Source organism: Anas acuta, chromosome 10 (assembly GCF_963932015.1).
Source record: "Anas acuta chromosome 10, bAnaAcu1.1, whole genome shotgun sequence".
NCBI lineage: Eukaryota > Metazoa > Chordata > Aves > Anseriformes > Anatidae > Anas > Anas acuta.
The window spans coordinates 19,954,973-19,976,184 of NC_088988.1; the positions used below are offsets into that span (position 1 = coordinate 19,954,973).

The 21,212-nt window shown below is 38.4% G+C and overlaps 1 long non-coding RNA gene across 1 annotated transcript; it reads left to right on the forward strand.

Moving 5' to 3' along the window:
* Positions 1 to 3,035: 3,035 nt before the first annotated feature.
* LOC137862006 (uncharacterized) lies at positions 3,036 to 17,884 on the forward strand. The gene is made up of 3 exons (XR_011099999.1): positions 3,036 to 3,149; positions 5,625 to 5,731; positions 16,028 to 17,884. It is a non-coding gene; the product is annotated as an uncharacterized lncRNA (long non-coding RNA).
* The last annotated feature ends 3,328 nt before the right edge of the window (positions 17,885 to 21,212 follow it).

Below are 21,212 nucleotides of genomic sequence, written 5' to 3' on the forward strand. Positions count from 1 at the left end.
TCCTCATGCAGAGTTAGTGGTTTTATGTTTCACTCCAAAGTAGGTCTGCATTGACCATCCTTGACCTCCGTGATCCCTATGCACCCAGTATTCTCAGATTCCAATATAAAATATCTACAGAAAATTTCTTATAACCACTAGGTGAAATTTTTTAGCTAGGTGAAAAGTATATATTCATTTTCAAGTTCAAGTATCTCTATTTAAAGATACTGATGTGCTAAAAGTAAACTTAGGTGGTATGGTGAAACTGTAGAAATTTCTCATTTGCCTCTTTGATAAATCAGTGGAACCTGTGGAGAGGTAGTATTGCTATCACACATTTAGCGTATTTCTTTATTTTAGGATATCTACATTTAAAACACTCAGATTTCACTTACAAAACTGGATTACAGGATGCACAGCAGGTTTAAAATATTTCAGAGATGTTGCTTTCGTGTTTCAAAACCTTGTAAAGCCAAATACACTCACTTCTGAAACTAAATCTTGGTTTTCAGTGTAAAAAAAAGGGGGGGGGAGAGGAAGAAAAAAAAAGAAAAATGTTTAATAGCACATATGGCATAATTTCATGTGACATCTGTTTTGTAACAAACAATATTTAGCTCACTTATTTGCTGAATGATACAGTACATACTGCAAACAAAAAGTCCAATGAACAGTTTTACATAGTTTGTAATATATCAATATTTATCGCAAAAGAATGCAAAGCTTAAACATTTAAGCATGTTATTGATTGTAATATGCAAAACATTGATTACTGCATGCTGCCAATGCAAAGGAAGTCTACTGAATGCCTTATGGGGTATGAAAATTAGGTAGATTTCTGAAAGAATAACTGATGTCCTCCCACTGGTGACATTTAGTCTTATGCCCCCTCAACCTAATTTGTGTCATCTTATAGGAGACAGCTGTCAATATATTTAGGATGGTTTAGCTCATAACAGCAGAAATGGTGAGAGACTATTGGCTTAATTGCACAGAGTGATTGATTCTAATGGAAACAACATTTAGAAACTCAAAATGCACTTTCTGTTGGCAGATCTAATAGAATATCATAATGAATTGGAACATCACACATACTGCACTTTCTGCAAGGATTGCAAAAGGACAGTCGTGTTTTTTATTTATTTTATTATTTTATTTTATTTATTTTATTTTTTAAAATTTGATTTTAATGTTTAAATTATTTGTTTAAACAAAACAAAACAACAAAAACCAAAAGTGAAGTAGTACAGAGACATTTTGGGACAGAAACCAGAACATCTCAGTGGTGCTGAAGCCACACATGGGTGCAGTAGCTTCCAAAGGAAGGCAGTGTTCAGGTGCATTGGCTGTAGGCACCAAAAAGAATGCACCCACTGTTGTTAGCAATTGCACCAATTGAGATGGTGCCAGGTTTGTGGGTGCCTCGAGCTCTCTTTGGTGGGTTCCCCAAAGGCAAACCCTGCTGGGGTGATTCACCTAGGACCTGGGATGATTGCAGCATGGCCTCCCCATGAGCCCCAAAGACTTCCTGGGAGCGTGCAGACTATCGCAGACCACAGCTGCCGCTTGCTGAAGGAAACCCAGTGGGGCTGAGGCTTGCTTGAGGCTGGGGCACTGCAAGAGTTCTGACTTTCTGCTTGTGCTCCTCACCAGTCATTTTGGCCATTTTGGCCATCCCCCAGCATGGCTTGCTTGTCTAGAGGTGCCTGGGTGTGGGCACAAAAGCTGTTGTGGTGCTCTTGTGGAAGGTGCATTGTCACGGTCTGGTGGTGCGGGAGGTGAACCTGCCCAGATGCAGGGCAGCACAGCCTGTGCTGGCTCTGTCTTCTCTGGTGCAGCAGCAAAAGCTCTGGAGTAGTTGCTCTGTGTTAACTCTTTTGTCCTCTGGGAGTTTTACACAATAACCTCTTGTCTTTATAGACTCAGTCAAACTATTCATGCATCTGTCTTTAGTCTGGGATTATTTTTTTTTTTCCTTAATAGGAATCCCATTGCTTTTTTTCTCTGTGTTGTAAATTCTCAGGGATATCTTACTCTTTCCTGAGTATCTGTATGGAAAGTTAGGATTATAAATTCTTCTTTTTAACTGAAAATGATGTGCAGTTTGGCCAGAAGCCATCGACATTCTTCTATCTTTTCTTTTTTTCTGCTCCTTTAAGATTTAGAAATGTGTAGGTTCTAAGGGGATTAATATGTGGTTACAGATTAAATGTGTTTTTTTGTTTTTTTTTTTTTTTTTTTCTTTTTCCTTCCCCATAATTAGAAAGGTATGAAGAATCGGATGCAAGATTGAACAGTGTAAATCCTCCAAAATTAAAAACATTTCAGAACTGGAATAAATATTAATAAATTGGAGCCATAATGAAATGCTGTAGATATGTAAGGGGAAAAGCAAGCAGGAAAGGAGGGAAGATTTTTATAGACCTTAATTACAGCAGGGTTGTTAGTAAATTTACTGAATTGTAAATGTAAAAGATTCGGATGGCCTGAGTAAAACCACATATTTAAGCCTTCTAAATGAACATTTCTGTTTTTTGAGTAATTTGTACCATCTGTGTCAAAATTCTGAGCCTAAGAAGAAAAAGCAGTGGAACAAATGTTGGTTCCATAAAACAGTCCTAGTTCATTGTTGAAATTGTCACACATTAACATTGCAGGCCATCTGGGTAGACAAAAGACTCTAACCAGATTGCTAAGATGATTTTATTGGTCTGGTATTAATCAGAATGTGGCATAATATTTAAGCAGAAAAAATGATGAGGTGAAGTGGAGTGCCTATAACTACCCGAACTGTGTGGTAGTTGCACAATAATCTTATTACACCATAGAGCACTGTGTTTCTAAGCAAAGATCCTAATTCTGAAACGTAAATAACAAGCTATATGATATTTCCAATTTATAGTTTAAAATAAAATATGAAACTTAAAGAAGTAATGACTGTTGGCATATTGCAATGCAGAGATTTAAAGGCCACAGCATGGTTATATTAAATTGTGGTATACCCACAATCATGTTGGAATTAACTTTAATTTCTTTTTGTAACATTGTAAATCAGATTACACTTCATCTCAAAGAATCCAGAACTCGTGATTTACAATTGATTTTCTACATTTTGAATCTCTACACTATGCAGCAGCTTGCCTTCTCTCCAGGATCTAGAAATGAGGGTATGTATGTGCATGTATGTGTGTGTTATGTTTGTTCTCGAAAATCCTCATCTGCTTTCTCTCCTCTTAGAGACAACTGGAAAGTCCCTCTCCCTCTCAATTCTCCATGATCTTGACTCTTTCTAGTTTTTTTTTCCCCTCTATCTCAAAAAGCCAGTGAGTATTTTTACTCCTTTCTCCCAGCTTTATCACCACTTTGTAAATCCTGTCCACCCTTCTGTATGGAGTTGACCTTTTAAATTCCACAGCACAGCCTCTGAACATACAGAGACATCCAAGCACCATGGAAAACCTTGTCTGCTGAACATTTTTACACTTTCTGTAATGCATTTGTTGTGAAAGCTAACCCTGCTGGTGTGAGGTGAAGGTGGGAATCAGTGAATCCATCATTACATTCAAGAGTGGTTGTGCCCAACCTCCTTCTGGGACAGGAGAGGGTGGCTGTGGTGGTGATGGTCCCCATCTGTGGCAGGTGTCACTGCCCGCATCCTGCTCCCTTCCTGGGAGAGGCACAGCCAGGCTGTGCCTGCATGTTGCCATTTCCAGATTCACAGCCAGGGATGCTTAGATGTGGTGCTGGTCTGCCAGCTGTAGTACACTCCTGTGCCATTTTCCTGGCACAAAATACATGGTAGGATGGTTTCTGCTCTGTAGTTTCCTACTATGAAATTCTTCTCTCACTCAAAGCTTGTTTTGTGGGAAACAACAGTCACCCATACAAAAGTTTTGTTAGAAGGAGGCTGAAATTGTCCAAAGTTAAGTGTATGTGTAGTTAAACAGGGTGTCTGATGTCATTAAGTAGTACAGATGCCAAACTAATTTAGCATTTCTTTGCTTTTTGACCCCTGTGCTAAATAATTAGTCTGGGAGCAGAGTGAGACAGAAGGAAAAGGCAGACTGTGGAAGAGGGATGAAGACAGCAGAGGACTGGCAGGGGAAGGAAGGGTTGTCCTGTGGGAGACAAATAAGTGGAAGGGCGGTCAGACAGACCGGAGCAGAAGGCTGTATGGGGACAGGCTTGGATCAAGAAGTCCAAAACTGTGCAGCGTTTAGGCAGTACACAGTGCCCCCATTAGTGGTGGGGTTGAGAAGCTGGGCAGAGTTGTGTGTGGCCTGAGGGCTCTGCATGGGCCTGTGGCGGGTGCTGGCTCCCTGCTGATGCTGGGTGGGCAGCAGGCTGCAACGTCAGGGCCTTGGGCAAAACTTCCTCCCTTGGGGCAGGTCTGGAACTGGGCAAAACTGGGCCCCGCAAGCTGCTGCAGGCCAAGTTGATTGCCTGGGCAGGAGCAGGCCCTAAGGAGAGGTCCTGTTTAATGTCTTGGTGTTTTCTGTTTGAATTCTGTTGCTTGGGCATCAGATCCATTGGGAGGATGGGTGGCCCAAAGGCACTCGCAGCATACTTGTCTCTTGCTGACCACGATTCTCTGGAAATGTCTCGCAGGCAAATGCCTGTTTGTGACAGACCAGCAGAATGTGTCTGGAGATGAAGCGGTCTTCTCTGTGATAGAGGGCATTTTTAAGCATGAGTACCTTGGGTAATCGTGTTGCGTGGTCTTCTGGCAATATACTGCTTGGCATAGACTTGAAAGGGGATTTTCCAAATTCACCAGCAATTTTCTTTACTCAATTCTCATTAATGTCATGTTTGAATGTTTAGAAATTCTAAATACTGTTGTTAAAGATGACTGAAATCTTTGCTATTTGACTAAAGGTTTTTCATGGTTTTGTCTATTTAATAAAAGATTTATCAGCCATTACTGTGAAATTGTACAGTATAGTTTAAATTATACCCAATTAAACAAAACATTTGGGATTGTCAGTTAGCATCACAGTGCTGGCTTGGTCCTTGATGACAGACAGCAATGGTGAGAAGATGTTGCCCAGCCACACAAGTGCTGTGTTATCAGCCACATACAAGTGAATTGTGGAATAAAATGCTATTAACATAGCCAATTAAGCATGGGCATAAGCAAACCAGTTAAATCATTAATAGTAATCACCATATTAGAGGACTGGTGCTTTGCTGTGGTTCAGTTTGCTCATCTGAGGACCACCCAGAACGACAAAGGTGAAGCCAGAGTGTTTTGTATATCAGAGATGTATATCAACCCTGAGCACCATGCTCATGGCACTGTCATGGCATGAAAAGCAGAAGTTGTACTGAGGTTGGGATATTATTTTCCTTCCTAGATAAAGATGGTCTCTTTTTTCTTCTCATACACTTTTTTTTTTTTTTTTTTAATTTATTTTTTAACTGCTACGTTGTATTCTAGTGTATTCTAGGTCTGGTGGACTCTGGGGCTCTTTAGCTGCTGTAATTAATTGTTCCTTGTAGTCAAGATGCAAGTTTGGAAATAGCCAGTGAAGAGCATGGGCCATCTGAAAGGAAGACTTCACAGGGCACACCTACATTAGCAACAGAATAAACAGTCTGCTATTTCACAGCAGAATAACCAACTGATTGTTTGCTCTCAGATCCTGAGCCTTGCACATGGCCACCGGACCAGCACAACCATTTCACGCTTGGCACTGAAGAAGGGACCAATCCTGCAGTATAACGTATATTTCCTAAACCACCTAAGGTATCGAATGCTTTAAAGATGTGTCACTCTTTAGTTCTGGTACACAATTCTCTCTGTTAGTTTCCAAAATTATTTTATTATATATCTTCTTAATAGTCTCAGTTTCTAATGAATACTAACCTTGGTTTTGAATACACATTTCTCTGTCCTGGAGTCACTAAGACCTCCAGTTTCTGCACCTTTAATTTAAGTGGTTGTTAGTCCATTTTTGTGATGGTTCAGTATGGTCTCCTAACCAGGACTTGTGCTTTCTGTTTCAGTTCAGTATAAATTTACTTTCTTTTTTCCAGTCAAATGTAGAAACCAAATCTGTATAAAAGTTCCTGTCTGCACTTATAAATGAGAATAACCCAGGAATGAGAAGATTGGAAGTCATTTGAATTTTTCCAGGTGTTAAAACTGATTTCTCTTCCTGGTCAACTGGCTTAATCATCTAGTCTTAAAGGGTTAAGTGCTAGCTATAGTAGATGTCATCCTGATATCAAAAGATTTCTCTGGATGGCTGGTATCCTAAAGCCCAAAGCCAGCAAAATCATTCCTCTGCAAAAAGTCAGCATTGCTTTATTGAAACCCCCATTTGAACAGTGAGGTGAAGCATCACTGCTCTATTTATCTCTTAAGACCACCTTCTTAATCACTACTCCATATATTTCTAAGACTGTGTTCTTAATTTCTGTATGTTTGACAATAGCAAGAGTGCAGTGGGTATTTTCAGTCTGAGATCATTCATAAGAACAAAGTGTTGAGATTTCCTCTTGGTTATTCATCTGCATCCATTTAAAAATACAAAATGAAAAATACTGATCTCTTGTTTATTTTTTTCTATACTGATTAAAAGTAGTAATTCTTTAAACAATAAATAGAGAAGGAATTATTTGAAACATACTGCAGGGGCTCTCTTCAACAGACTAAATGTTTCTTTTTTGTGGTGTATAAAACACCTGTTAGGAAGGCCACTTTGATGGTGTGTTGGATTTTGTCCATAGTTATTCAACTATAATGACCTTTAAAAGCAACTTGCAGCAAAACAGAGGGGAACAAAAAGGCAAGAGCCCTGTTTCCAAAGTCATCTGGGCAGGTGGTGAGTGCTGTGTTGGCAGCAGTGTCCCACATTATGGGAATACTTTGAGTAGGTGGTCCCACTTTGGTTGTAAAGAAACTCGCCCTGTTTTCAGTAGCTGCTTCACCCACCTGGTGAATGCCTGGTTGACATTATGATGATAATATGTGAACTCCTGTGTTTCCAGTTAGTGTCAGGTGTGTCTATCCAAACTACTTTATTCGTTTGGATATTAGCTATGGTGTGCTCTAGGCTGACTGCTGTGGTCCACCCTATACCAGGGTGGACATGGGCCTTCTGTCATTGCATTAAAAAATATAATGAAGTATTCTAGCACTGAAGACAGTTCCAAAGGTTAAAGGTAGGGAGACAAAAAGGCATGTAAGAGAATTTAAACTGCTCTTTTATGAAACCTTGCTGCTTGGTCTGCTGTGGAGGTGGCTGTATGTCACCAGCCTCACTGGTGAGATGTTTTCCATGCTTTGTGGTACTGCAGGTTGGGTGAAGTCCCAGCCCAGGTGTCTGTGGTGTGCCAAGAGAGTGTTGTAGTGGGACTGCAGCCTGGGCCTCCATCTATTCTCTACCTGATTGTTGTTCCTTGGATGTTGCAGGATCGGGCTCCACAAATTAGAATACAAATGAAGACCTTGATTGGAACTTTAAATGGGATTCTTGAAACTTTTCTTTGTACCTGAGGCAGTGCTATATATTCTGAAATTAAACACCAAGCGCTTTTGGCATGCTTCCTCGTTTCATACAATCTCTCTAGCAGACTGTTTTCTTACTATAGTTTCTCTCTTTAATGTATGTTCAGAAACATTGTGTATGTGCCTGAATGCATGCAGCTCTGGGGAGTAACACGTAGCCACAGTCAGCCACTGTGTGATGTGGGTCGTCCTGCCCCACCAAGGCATGGAGGGAATTTGGGCTTGCTGGCTGCCTTATTCCCATCCTGTTCTGATTAGCACTGCTGTAGGCTGGGGCCATTCTGGAACTTACTCACTGACTTACAGGTGCCGTGGCCCATCCTGGATATGACCAAGGGCTGCAGGAAGTCATGGTGCAGTTCTCAGATGCCTCCTGATGTCCAGCCCTACTGCTCCTGAGGAGACAGTCCAAACCAGCTGCTGGTGCAGGCAGTGCTTCTGCTTCCTTCCAGACAAGTTCTATCCATCTCCTCAAGTGATGCTCTTTAAAGACCATGTGTGATTGGAACTCTTTTAAATAGCCATTTGAACCATTTATAGATAAAACTGTGATATACCAGCATATAGATGCACAATGTTTTGGAATAGAAAAGTCAGCAAGAAGAATAAAATGAGGGCAAAGTGTTTTGGAGACTGGCCCTCACTGAAGAGGGGGAAAACTGCTGGGAAACCCAGACTGAAATACAAGTTGGAAAAAGGGAGAGGTTCTGGCTGAAAGAAAATCAGAGGTTAAATGCAGCTGCACTATGCTTTCTGGTGTGTTTTATTGGGAGGCTGAAGCCTGCGTGTGGAATGTTTCGGCTCAAAGGGAATGCAAACATTGTCCTGGGCTCTGCCTCTAGGCTGTGTGCTTTGGTCTTTGTGGATCGTATTTAACATTGGGCAGTGGTATTGCTGCTGCTTTGTCAGGCTGTCAAGACCACTGGGAAATGCAAGCCAATTCTGCTTTAAGTGTAATCTTTTTCTTCTTTTTTTTTTTCTCTTTTTTTTTTTTTTTTTTTTTTTTTTTTTTTTTCTGTAGACCTTCTAACAGTAAAACAGCTTTTGCCTATGATTACTGCTGCTTTACAACAAGGCATGATGAAGTGTTTAAGAATTTCTGTAACTTTGGAATTATCTTTACATTGGCCCCCATTAAGATTTCTGACAATTGCCGTTAATCTTTAGTCCAGGGAAAAAGGCTTTTTCCACACCATATGGACTAGACCAGATTTATCTGCTGCCTGTTGTCCTTCATGGGGCACGAAGCATATTCTGTTGAGTGATGGATCATCTCCGGATGTGTCGTGGCCAGAGCATGTTGGCATGTACAAACAGTTGAGAAAGTCCTCCATACCCACATTTGGTCAATGTACTTATTTGCAGCCTATTTTGCTATTTTATTTCTACTGCACTTAGTATGCATTTTCACACTCCCATTTCACAGGCTTCATGAACACTGCTAGGCTGGAGATCAGCTTCTTGTGCAATGTGCTCAGTGAAGTCTTCTATTTCCCAACTGTGAATCAGTGCAAATGTGAGCCATTAAAGCCTATGATTGACTCCAGACTAAGGCTTTACTTCCAGTTTATGCACTGTTGAAGGCTAGGTTTTTTGTTCTTTGATACTTGTGTTTTGTAAGAGCCTCCTGTCAAAATCAGTAATGCAAAGTCAACTCTTTACTAATTGATTTGTAATAAAGAAGGTATTTATGTGGCCTGAGAGTTGAAAACCTCAAACACTGTTTCAGGAAGAGGTTCTACCAACCTACTGTATTTTAGGGTGTGTAAGCACTGCCAGGGAGTGGTCTGCTCTCTGGTCCTTTCCTTTGAACTTCTGAAGCTATGTGGTACTGACAGCATATGATCAAGGTGTTTGTGTTAATGCAGCTGGTCTTGGGAATGGCAGCTTATTTCTCATTAATCCACAAAAAAATGGATCTCTTGAAATGATCGCAGATCTGACTCCATGAGTAATACACAAATGGATCAGGAGATGAGTAGGGCTTTGTTCTACAGTAGCAAACGTTAAAGTTTCCTTCAGTGGGATCAAAATGCTTGCAGACTTGTCAATTTAAAAAATATCATTTTCCCTTTTAGGATTGTGGTGTCTAGCATTGAAAATTAACTTAGATATTTATGTCCTGAAACAGATGATCGCTAAGCAATTAGAGTAAAACAAATGTATTTGCAAGTTTTGTATTTTCTTCAGTTCTGTTTGCTTCTTCCTGGCTAATTTTACCCATCAAGACTTCTTTATGGCTCTCTTTTTGTGTCTTGTCAACTCAGCTGAGTTAAAATTAAAGCATAAAATGAAATGCTTATTTAATCATGGTGAAATTCTTAAAAACTTGTGAGGTTTCCTGTATCACTAAGAAAGGACCTTCAAAACTTCCTGAACGTCTTAAAATGCATTCCTTAGCGCTGATAATTAATGAAGATATAATAAACAGTGAAGCAATATTTAGTCTGTGTTTGAACAATTAGAAATTTAGATGAAGTTCTAATGTGTCAAAGATGCTTAACTTTGATTTAAAAAAAAAAAAAAAGTCTCAAAAAATAATCAGATCTTTTGCACAAGAATATTTCTATCTAATCTAAATTCTGGTGATACAACAGCCTTAACCATAATATTTTTAGTGAGGGGAAGAAAAAAACTATTCAGTGTTCAATTCCAGACCTTCTATAGAAAGTATAAAAGAATGTTAACGGAAAGAAAAACGGAGTCCAACAGTGGAATTCACACAGCTTCGTTAATTACACAAATATTAACTCGTGCAGGTTCTCAGACCAGATTTCACTTTGCTACTTGACGCTTTGTAGACTTGTGTCCCATTGTTACAGCAAAGCAAAGACTGAACAATGCCAATAATCTCAGGCTGTTCCCTGATATTATAAACTTTGTCAGAGAAGAATATAAGTGACTCCAGGTTCTATACTTAGCTGTTAATACACGTAACTTCTTCATAGTGTATTATGTGTGAACCATGGAGCATGGGAAAGCAAATGAAGAGTTAATTTTCCAGAAAGAGCTCAGTTCTGCCCAGTGATGAGTGATGCTGACCAGATTCAGAAATTGGCTTATTTCTATGATTAAAGTTAAGCACATGCTTAATCTCATTGATCTGTAACATGAATATCTGTTAATTCCAGAGCTGCAATTGGTGTTGCAAACACTGAGTAGAGGTGACTGGGCTTTGTGTCCTGATGTTGCCCACCAAGTTTCTTGTGGACTGGGAGATGAAAAAGCAAAAGGTGATTGCCTGAAGATGGACTTCTGGGGCTTCTAAATTCTTAACTATAGTTGGTCTTTCCACCTTCAGTTTTCATTTCTTAAGTCCTGAGTGAAATTTTAGTCAGTAACCTTTTGTAACAAATACAGATTTGGGTGGAAACTGTTTGAAGTTAGAGGACGCAAACTTGGAATAATCTGACTGGCAGCACTCTAGGTGGCAGAGAATATTAAACTAGAAAAATTACAGAGGAAAGATAAAAATTCTAGAGATGTATGTTTGCGCTGTGAGACAAATAACAATCAATAGTGTGCATTTGTAGCCTGTTGTAACTGGGGAAATAAATAGGAATATAATGGTGCCCTCTAGACCTGGTGCTTCTGCTAGTGTGCACATGTCCTTTGCATACTTGGAAATACAAATGCCATGGCACCAATATCTAATAACATCTGAGTGCAAGTTCATTTGAACTGCTTAGATATGGGGCATAAAACTGACACATGCTACTGAAAAGCTAATTTTATCTTCCTGGGGCTATTTTTGAGGCCTCTTTCATTCCTGAACTATTTCTTCTGTAGAATACCCTTTCTCTGCCCTTAAAACGCACTGGAGAGGGAAGAAAACAACTTGTCTAGGATGCTTATCGTTTGGTTTTCTGTTGCAATTATTCTCTTTCAGGTGAGAATTAGCTCTTTACAAATGTCACCCTCCCTCTCCCAGTAGTGTTTATTAATTCCCACAATCACCTTTCATAGTTTTGCTAGGAACATCTTTATTCCCAAATAAACTTTACTCACCAAGCTGGTGTCCACTAAAAGCAAAGGCATTTTTTCACACCATTTTAGATAATAGGCTGAGTTAAAAAATAAAAATTAAAAAAATGCTATTCATATAGTACCTTTCATCAGTGATAGAATTGCAGTGGTTTATTTGAACAGAGATCAGCTTTAACTTTCTTGTTTCATAATCGCAAACACAAGCATTCTTGGTCAGCTTTAGGACTGTGATGAGATGAGGAAGGTACCGCTGTCTGCCCACCATTAATGTTAACAGAATTAAATAAACTTCTTTTTGTTCCTTGATCTTCAGTTAAAAATAAAAACAAAATTAGAACCATTATAAGCATTAATATCTATTTTCAAACATGCAGGGGAGATGGGAATCCTTAGAAGGCATAGAAGTTTACTTTGGTTGGAAGGAAACCCTTGGGAAGAAACTACAAGGGCTTTTGTAACGAGTTGCATTCCAGTTAAATAGATCTCAGTGTCCTAAAGTGCATTTCTGGATTGAGGGATAATGTTTGGTCTTGATGATACTATATCTGAGAATGTGTAGCATCAAAAATAAATTTATTTTCCTTTTAATCACCAAGATATCACTAATAAACTGACGTGATTCTTGGTACCATTTTCTGTGGCGGTAGTTTATAATGGAAAATAACAGGAGGAAGCCAGTGCCTCAAAGGTGACAAGAATGTCAGATTTATATGGTAATAAGAGACGTTAGATCAATCCTCCAATGTACAAGCTAAACAAAATTGCCTGGTTCTGAAGTTTTCTCATAAAGGTAGAGGCAAAGGCAAAGTGACCTTTTTAACCCAAGACCTTAACAAAGGTTTGCAAAACTTTCTGGTCTCTTTTGAGGTTAGTTATCAGGAGATATGCATGGCTTTGTCTGTTGGTGATGAAATTATACTGAATTTAATTTGAGCAGAAGAGCTCAAGCAAGGCAAGTAGCATGTGAAACTTGATGTTGTATTTATCGGGTTAAAAGAAAAGACATACAGGTACTCCAAGGGAAGTTACAGTACTCTTGGTTTTTAATCCCCTGCTTGATATCTGGTAATTGATAGGCTGAGGAATGTAGCATCATCCATTTCTTTTGTGGTCTCGGTTACCATAGAGCACCTGCAATGTACAACAAAACAACAAACATTTCCTGCTTTGTTTTCCTGGCAGTTTTCTGAGTTCAGTATTTTGGAATTAAAATGAAATAGTGTGAGTCAATATAGAGCACACAGAATACCTCATTTCTTGATCCTCTGATGAGCATTTTTAGAAAAAAAAAAAAAAACACTGCTGAAATATGCATCATAATCAATCTGATGAACAACCAATGGAGAAGGCTTTTAAATATTTAAGAATCTCTGTAGTAGAGAATAGCACAATTTTTTAAAATGAGACTGTAACTTCCTATAGACTGCCACAGAAGTCCTCCATATAAGACTTTCATGCCGGAAGGCTTAAAATATCTAACCCAGGGTACTTGTAGTTGGTATCTGATGTGGCCTCTCTGGATTACGCTCACAATCTTATTTCAGTTTCTAGGGTGTGACCACAACATCTCTCCACCCCTCTTCCAGCAGGACCAGCTCTTGCTGGTGCTCACCATCCCTGTGCACCTGCTTTTGTTTCCTTAAGCAGTCCAGCAGAAAATCCTTCTTTCAGTGCCCCAAATTTCACCCCCCTTGTGAAGGACACTGTCCTGGGTATCACCCATACACTGAGAGCAGCCTGGGGTGCGGCACCCACCTACTGCCCAGCCCTGCCTGCTCCTGCAAACTCCCTGGCCTCAATTTTTAAACACCAGGCACAATTAATCTTAAAATAGTTTGAGCAACAGGGTGGCTTTCTAAATAACAATTTGTCATTATAGATATTGGTTTTTGCAAGGTGAAGGCTTGAATAAGGTAATATTTTTGGATGATGCTTCAGTGAAGAGGTTTTCTGGAGATCTGTGATTTACCTGTTACTACTATTTTGCTATTTAACAAGCAGAAAGCAGCATGTAACAATAATAGTAATCTTAGTTAGAATGGGTTTGATGAAAGTACACTTTAATTCACTAATTATGACAGCTAAAAGGCATTTTTAAATTTGGTGTTAAAATAAGTGTATCTGTATTTCTACCTCACTCTTCCTGCTGCAGAACTCTCTCCTACCATGTTTTTAGTCATGTTATGCAAATGCCTGTTTAAATTACTAGGAGTATTTGTTTTCTATTTCTGCCCTGTAAAACATAATTTTAATACAAATTATTTGTGAAATGCACATTGTAAAAGGAAATAAGGTTTCAGATGGCATTTCTATGATAATTTTACTGCAAATGTTGACCATGTTTTTGTATTTGTCTGTAAAAGGCAATGCAGGCTGTATGTAAGGCATATTTCAAAGGTCTAATGTTGTATGTGACTAAATTAGTGAGGTGGCGTTGGTTTCCCTTTGAACAGTTAGTCTAGCACTAATCATACGCAGCAAAATAGATCACGGCATTGCATACATTTTGTGGGAAGCTGTTGCTCATGCACGCTGTGCAGAGCTGAGTGGCACTGCACAGCCCTAGTGCTCTCTCTTGCCCTCCCTCTGCAGCCAGGGTTTTTGGCTCAGGGGTGCCCCAGACCCTGGCCTGGGACCGGGTACATGCCCTGATGATGTCCAGGAGCTGCAGGCTGGGCAGCCCGGCCTCTGAAGCATGGCTGGCACCGCAGGCAGGCTTGATGTATGGAAATAGGGGGAGGCAGATGCACAAGCAAGGAAGCCAAGGTGGAGGGCATGCTGAATACCCAAAGACTGGCTGTGTTGCTCTGCCAGCATGAGGAGAGGGTGGAAAACTTTGGGAAACTTGTGGGGTCTGAAGCATTTAGTCCCTGGGAAAGTGCCTTGTGAATCCCCAGCCAGATCTTCACATTGCCTCGATAAGTGCAAAGCTACAATTAAAATCACACTTTCTAATTTAGATTAATTTGTTTAATAAACAAAGGTTGGTTGCATTTAAAAAATGTATGCACAAGTTTGCTGCATGTGGGGAGAATAACGGATATTGCTGGCAAGAGATTGCTCTTAATAAAACATCTCCATTTCGATGACATGCTGTATTTTTACTTGGCTTGATCCCCAGCTTTTAAATCCAAATGGAAATTTCAGAAACAAAAAAGATTTTGGGAGGTGGGATCCTGTTGTTTGTGTCTCTGTTGCACTTTTCAATCAAATGACTTGTATGAGACTGAAGTTTGACAAACCTGCTGTACTGTTGTGAGGAAAAGCTTCCTCATAAGATCAAAAACATATAGCAGATACATGTTTTATTGAACATTACTAAAAATAGCACTTTAAACCCTTACTCTGTCTGTAATGCTCTTTAAGTATCTTTTCAACATTGCCTTTATTATTAAGTCTCTGAGCTTTGGAAATAATTTTGTGATTCTTTCTATTCCACGGATCTTATTTTTCAAGGCACTCGATGTTTGTTTCCTATTTTGCATGCCTGTATGTGCAGTTGGCTGTCAGTCAGCCGATGACTGTTCAGTCGTGTCGGACAAGATCCTAAGACTATGTCCTTAAGCAAATTCCAGACCCAAGATAATGAATGTGTTTTACGAGGCGAATTCTTTAAGGATCTCAATAGAAATGAGGAAGATGTATTTTGCTTCTTGGTGACTCCCACCCCAGGAGCAGGGGAGCTCTCTTGGCCTTTTGTCCTCCCCACCACTGCCTGTGCATGTCCCCGTGCTGAGCCACCCGGCCAGCATCGCCTTTGTGTCTCCATTGTCACCCACCTGCAACTGAAGCTGAAAAGCAGGATGCGATACAAACACAAGGGAGCCAAAAGAGGTGCCAAAGAAGTGAGGACTGGGAGGTGTGATACAAGCCAGCTAGGAGGAAATGCCTAGTCAAGATTTTATTAGGGAAAATAGACGATTGAATAAATACTTCTGTACATTCAAATATGTTATTGGTCTTGCATGATGTTATAAACAGCATTTGCTGAAACATGACATGCAAAGCTACATTTTTATGATGTTGTGACTTGAAATAGAGCTAAAAATGGCAGGTAATTGGGTTTAGAGGATTGAGCTCAAATATTGAATTCTTCCCCCTTTCTGAAATCTTCCTGTCCTCCTCTTACTGGAAAAGACACCAAGTGTGTATTGTTCTTTTATTTTTAAATCCATTTTAATATCACCAGTGACACAAGTCGTGTTTCTCTTGTTGAGTTTTCCATCAGGCTGATTGGTGAGAGTATTCAGCACCCATTTCTGACATTTGCCTTCAGTTTACTTTGTTTTGCTTATTTTACTTCTAGCCTAGCAATATGAAAAAACACTGGCATTGCCTTCAAACAAACACAAAAACAAAAACCTCCCCCCTTAAAACTATCTATACCTGGAAAAGTAAAGGGGCTGTGTATAAAAATAGCTTATTTCAGTAACCTACAAGGAAGAAAAAAAGCTGCTTTTTTTTTTTTTTTTTTTTTTTGAGAAAGAGTTAAATGAAAACAATTGTCTTATTTCGGTTTTGTTTGTTTGTTTGTTTTTTTAGGCTAAAGCCTTTTGGCTGAGGAAGACTTTTGGGGAAGACTTTTGGGTGTGCTGAAACCTGTCTGATACCTTGCCTTCAAGCTTCCAGTTTCCCAGCAGTGTCCTTGCACAATGTGAAGGCACTTGTCCTCATTCAGGGCTGTGTACATGCTATATCGAAAAACTTAACATGTTATGTATGCAAATGAATCAAAACATATACATTGATGCACTGAAATTTGAGAGTGTCATCTTTCTCAGCACCTCGTAGACTGGCCTGGTTGAACAGAGCCCCAAATCCTCGACTTTCCTAAGAGCAGGTGATATATTAAGACAAGAGCATATTATGCAGTAAGACATTAACAATGAATCTGAAAAGGTATTGTGAATGTTAAAATTGTACTGACTAAAATATACTGAGGTTAAAATACAGGGTAACTTTACAAATCACTATTAATTTCTTTGGCTTTCATTGCAATAACATTGATTTAATTCATTAGAATCCTTTCTAAATCTATATTTCAGTTTTAGAGTTGTCAGTTTCTGTTAATGACAATTTAGCCCATCTGTTCTAACATGAAAATGAGGCTTCATGCAGTAGACATGATAGATCTCTAATAGTTGAAGAAGTAAGAATCTTAAAGGTATTTCATTTGGATTGTATCCACTTTGATGCAATTCACCCTTGAAATCAAGCCTAGTACTAAAAACTTTTAACTGTGTAATCAAAAAAACAAAAATGTCATATCTTGTCATTTAGGCCACTGTCTATTTCATAATTTACATCAAAAATTTCAAAACATTCCCACTCATTCTCTCTCTAATGACAGAGCCATAATTTTGGGTGTCAGCATATCAGAATTCCACTGGATGTGATTAGAATAAGAATTAGTTTCTTTAATTTGGCCATTCAAACGGTAATATTACTACAGTAAGTCATTCTACTGAACAAGCCAGTGCCGCCAAGCTAGGTTACAACTTAGGTTTCAATACAGGTTTAAAACTTCAGTTCCTTGCACAGGTCAATCTTCTGAAGGGGTAATTTTTCAAAGCAGTGTGTGAGTCTTAAGCACACAAATCCAGTTAGCAAATAACAAGATTATGTTCTGTGCACTGCTTTGAAAATTTATCCCTAATATCCTAGAGATAGGAGCACAGTTATTGCACACATTACATATGAGGTATAATTTAAATTGTTTTTTAGTAAGCAGTTCCCTGCATTTGTGTAATGCAGTGCTATTCTGGGGAAAAATGCTCAGCTAATTATTCAGTCTAGAAAAATAAACACATCCATTAAAGGCTAGGCTACATATTAATGCACGACCTTTGCAACCGTAGTGTTTATTTGCAAATCTTCTAGAAAATTTTGTATCCATTAAATATATATGGAATGGGATATTGTCTTTATTGCTGAAAGTTACCAAATTCACATTGGCTTAAACTCAGCAAAATGCAGTGCTCCTTTGTAACAAAGGCGATGGTTCCTACAGTGTGCTCCATTACTGCTTTTTGTTTCAGACTTCTCTCGAATTTCAGAATACAGCTAGGAAAATCAGACTAAATAAGCTCCCACGGGACCAGATTTCTAATTTCTAAATACAAACTATTGAAAATTTAGCTTTTCAAGGGTAATACTTCTAACAAATTAAAAATCAACAAAAATATTATGCTTCTATGTTACCTGTTCAAGTGTATAGAATGTACAAAAACTTTAATCAAATACTCAGGTTTGCTCAGTTTTACATTGTGTTAGTTTAATAGTTTCTATTCTGCTGTTTATATTAATGACATATTCTCATCTAAATATATTGCAATGCTGAAAAGCCATCAAAACATTTCTAAGGTTGAATGAGTGCAGTTGCATTCATGATTTTTTTAATAAAATGATCTCTTTCTATTGAACTGCCTCTTTTTTTTTTTTTTTTTTAAACAGGGATCGAGATTGTATAATATATATATACATAGTTATAGGAGCATTATAAATACAAACTGCAGCTTCATTTACTGTCTGAATGTTTGATTTCAGTTCATAGCTACACAGTGGGCTGAGAAATGTGAGTTACTGTACATAAAATATGAGGGGAAAAGAAAGAAGAATAAAAAATGAGAGATGCCATTGATTGTTTTTTTGCATATTGATTAAAAGTCTTATGATTTGAAGAAGCTACTGATAATTTGCTAATAGTGATTTTCCAAGAACTGATGCTTCTAAAAGCAATTTTCATCTATTCTCCTATTCTTCTTTCACAGTCCAGTTTACATTCTCCACTTCTTCATTCCAGTCTCTTTTGTAGGCATTTAATATTTGTAGTATACATATAAAAACAGTTTGATATTGGCTAAATTTGGGCATAGTCCATGTTATGAATATGAACATCTGCAATGGAATTAAAAGCAGCATTCACCAAAATCCAAGTGCAAAGTATCCCAGTTAAGCATACGATTCTGAATGCATAATTTATTTGTCGTATTTTGTTCCTTTCCTCTGTGCGGAATGTTTATGAAATTCACAGATTTATTAGGTATTTAGAATTTTCCTTTAATTTCTTTCTGTTTTTCCCCTCTGAGCTTTCTTTGCCTGTAGTTAATCTGTGCATGGACTGGTCCCATGTAATTTTATTCTGTTTCTGTTTGTGACTAGTTTGATGACTAGCCAACCTATCAAGGATTTCAAATATTCAAACTAGAGCTGAAATTCAAGAACCTGCTATTGCTGTTTGAGTTTAAAATGTATTTTCCTATTAGTAAACTGAGCCATTAAAATACTGGTGCACCAAATAACCCTAAATAGTATTTACTGGTAAATTCTAATGCCTATGAATCTCCCCAGACACTCTGTCTCTCACTCCCACTCCTTTTTCTTACTTTTTTTTGTTAATTTCTGTAAGAAAATTTGGAAACTCTTTGGATAATTCTCTGATCATATCTGTTTTAGCTTGTACTTTTTTTTTTTATTATTATTATTTTTATTTTTCCCCTGGGAAGATAAACACAAGAAAATGAATCAGGTGACATGCCTTTCCTGAGTTGGTGTTGGTCCAAAATTTGTGCATAATCCAACTAGACAAAAATCAAACCCAAATATTCTGATCATGACTGAGCTGGGAAGTGTTCCACTGAACAAGTTCTGTGGAAAGCAAGGGTTGATGCAACCACGTCTGTGTTCCTGCCTCTCTACCCTAGAAGTCTGTATTTCAAGAAGCCAATTACATCTAAATTCAGAAGAGGAGAGCTGGGTCAAAACCAAAGTTACTAGAGGCCTTGAAAAAATTAGCCCCAGGGTAGAGAGATCCTGTAAATGCTGCTGCTGTTTTGAGCAGAACAGAACACAGCTTGTATTTCTCAGGGACAACTGGTCCAGCAAAGTGCACGTGCTGTCCCATCACTGGTGGCTGGAGTGTTAGATGAGTGGGGATTCTACCCAAAGCTCTTGCTCGGTGTGATGGCAGTCATTTGGTTCATTTGGAAAATAAGATGTTGAAAAAAGTCTTTAATTCTGGGAAACAGAGGATTTGGTGTTGACTCATACTGAGTTTTATTTCATTACAAAATTCCAGTTTTGTCCTAATTGTATGTGAAGAGCATACCCAGGTTGCCCAACACGCCAGGTATGTGACTTGTTTCCCTCCTGAAAAGCACCATATAAAGGCAGCCCTCCATCAGCTAGATACATAGTCTAAATGTAGATGCTACAACTCTCCTTCTCCAGGGTGAGCTTCCACCCATGTACAAATGTGGAGGAAAGAACAGGGGTTTATCAGGAAAAATGAAAGGAAATAGGAAGCAGAATTCCCATAGATCACGGCTGTTTCACTCTTAATATTTAATTAAGAACATGATATATTGAATGCAGTAAAAGCTGAGTGATAGTTGCTAATATTCATCACGTTTACAAGTTTAAGGAAAATATTCAAAAATTTACCCACAAATAAGTGCAGAGGTACCAACAGAAAGGCTTTTTGTCATAATGTGGATTGAATATGGCAATCTGATCCATCTTTCTAATAGTGCTGGTAAACAGATTGCTCTAATCAGGTATCAATGCTAATATATATAAAATCTTTACCCATTTAAAAATAATAAATAAAATATTTTGCTCCAATTAATTCTGATTGTGCTAGTAGAACATACAATCAACAATGTTATGCAAATAGTTATTTGTGCAGATGAAATCAATAACTTATTTTCTTTTGTAATATACAGAAAAAAAAAAGTTATTATTAATTGCTTATAAAACTAAATCTTTTGTGGGAAGCCTGCAGGTATTAATCTCATTATCAAGACTTTTGTTCAAAGTCTGTATGGCCATTATTGTTCATGATTCGACCACTCAAGAAATCTTGCCATAGACTCCTATTTTGAAAGTGTTTTTTTGGAAGCTGAATGAAATTAGTTCTTTGAGAGCTAAGTAATTGTAAAGTTACATTATCTTATGGAAAGAGATAACTGATAAAATCTGACAATTTCAATTTTAAAATGGCTGTTCCTTGCTACAATGAAGTCATGATAACCCTCATATTTATAAATCTATAGCTTACCAGCTACATATACATAGTCATGAAGTATCAGTTACGCTTACTGATAAAATTACTTTAAATATTGATTATAAAATAACCCATGTTAACAAAAAGTATATTGCTTGCTCATGCACACAGTATTGTTTGCTTCATTTGAATTCCTGTCACTCTAATTCTTTTCTCATTTTTGTTTTATTTTCTTGAACATCCATTGTTCAATTTGGTCTGATCAATAAAGAGGAAAAGCTTCGCTAATTCAGCTGTAGTGACAGCCCCATGTGCCAGTGGGTGCTGGGGAAGGACCTACAGCCCCACAAGGAAAACGTGGCAATGTTCTTAGCTGTCCAGGAGGAATGAGCACACTTTGGTTAAGACTTTGTACACCTTGCTGTATATCCTACAGAAAAATTTTAGTGTCATCTTTAAATGGATGAGGAGAAAAGGACAGTCCAAGCTAGTAATACAAGCAGCTAATGCTGCTCACTAGTCCTTAGACAGCTCTCCTTGTCATGCCTGATCCTTGGAGAGCTTGGGTTTAAAAATCCTCTTGTGGTCACAGTTCTTCAGTCTTTGATTAACTATGGAATCCTCTTTGCCACTGGACGTTTGGCCTTGTACCCAGTATGTGTCCTCGGTACCCAAAGAGATGTCTCCATGGTATCTCCACCATGTCTTTGAAGAGGTGCTGCC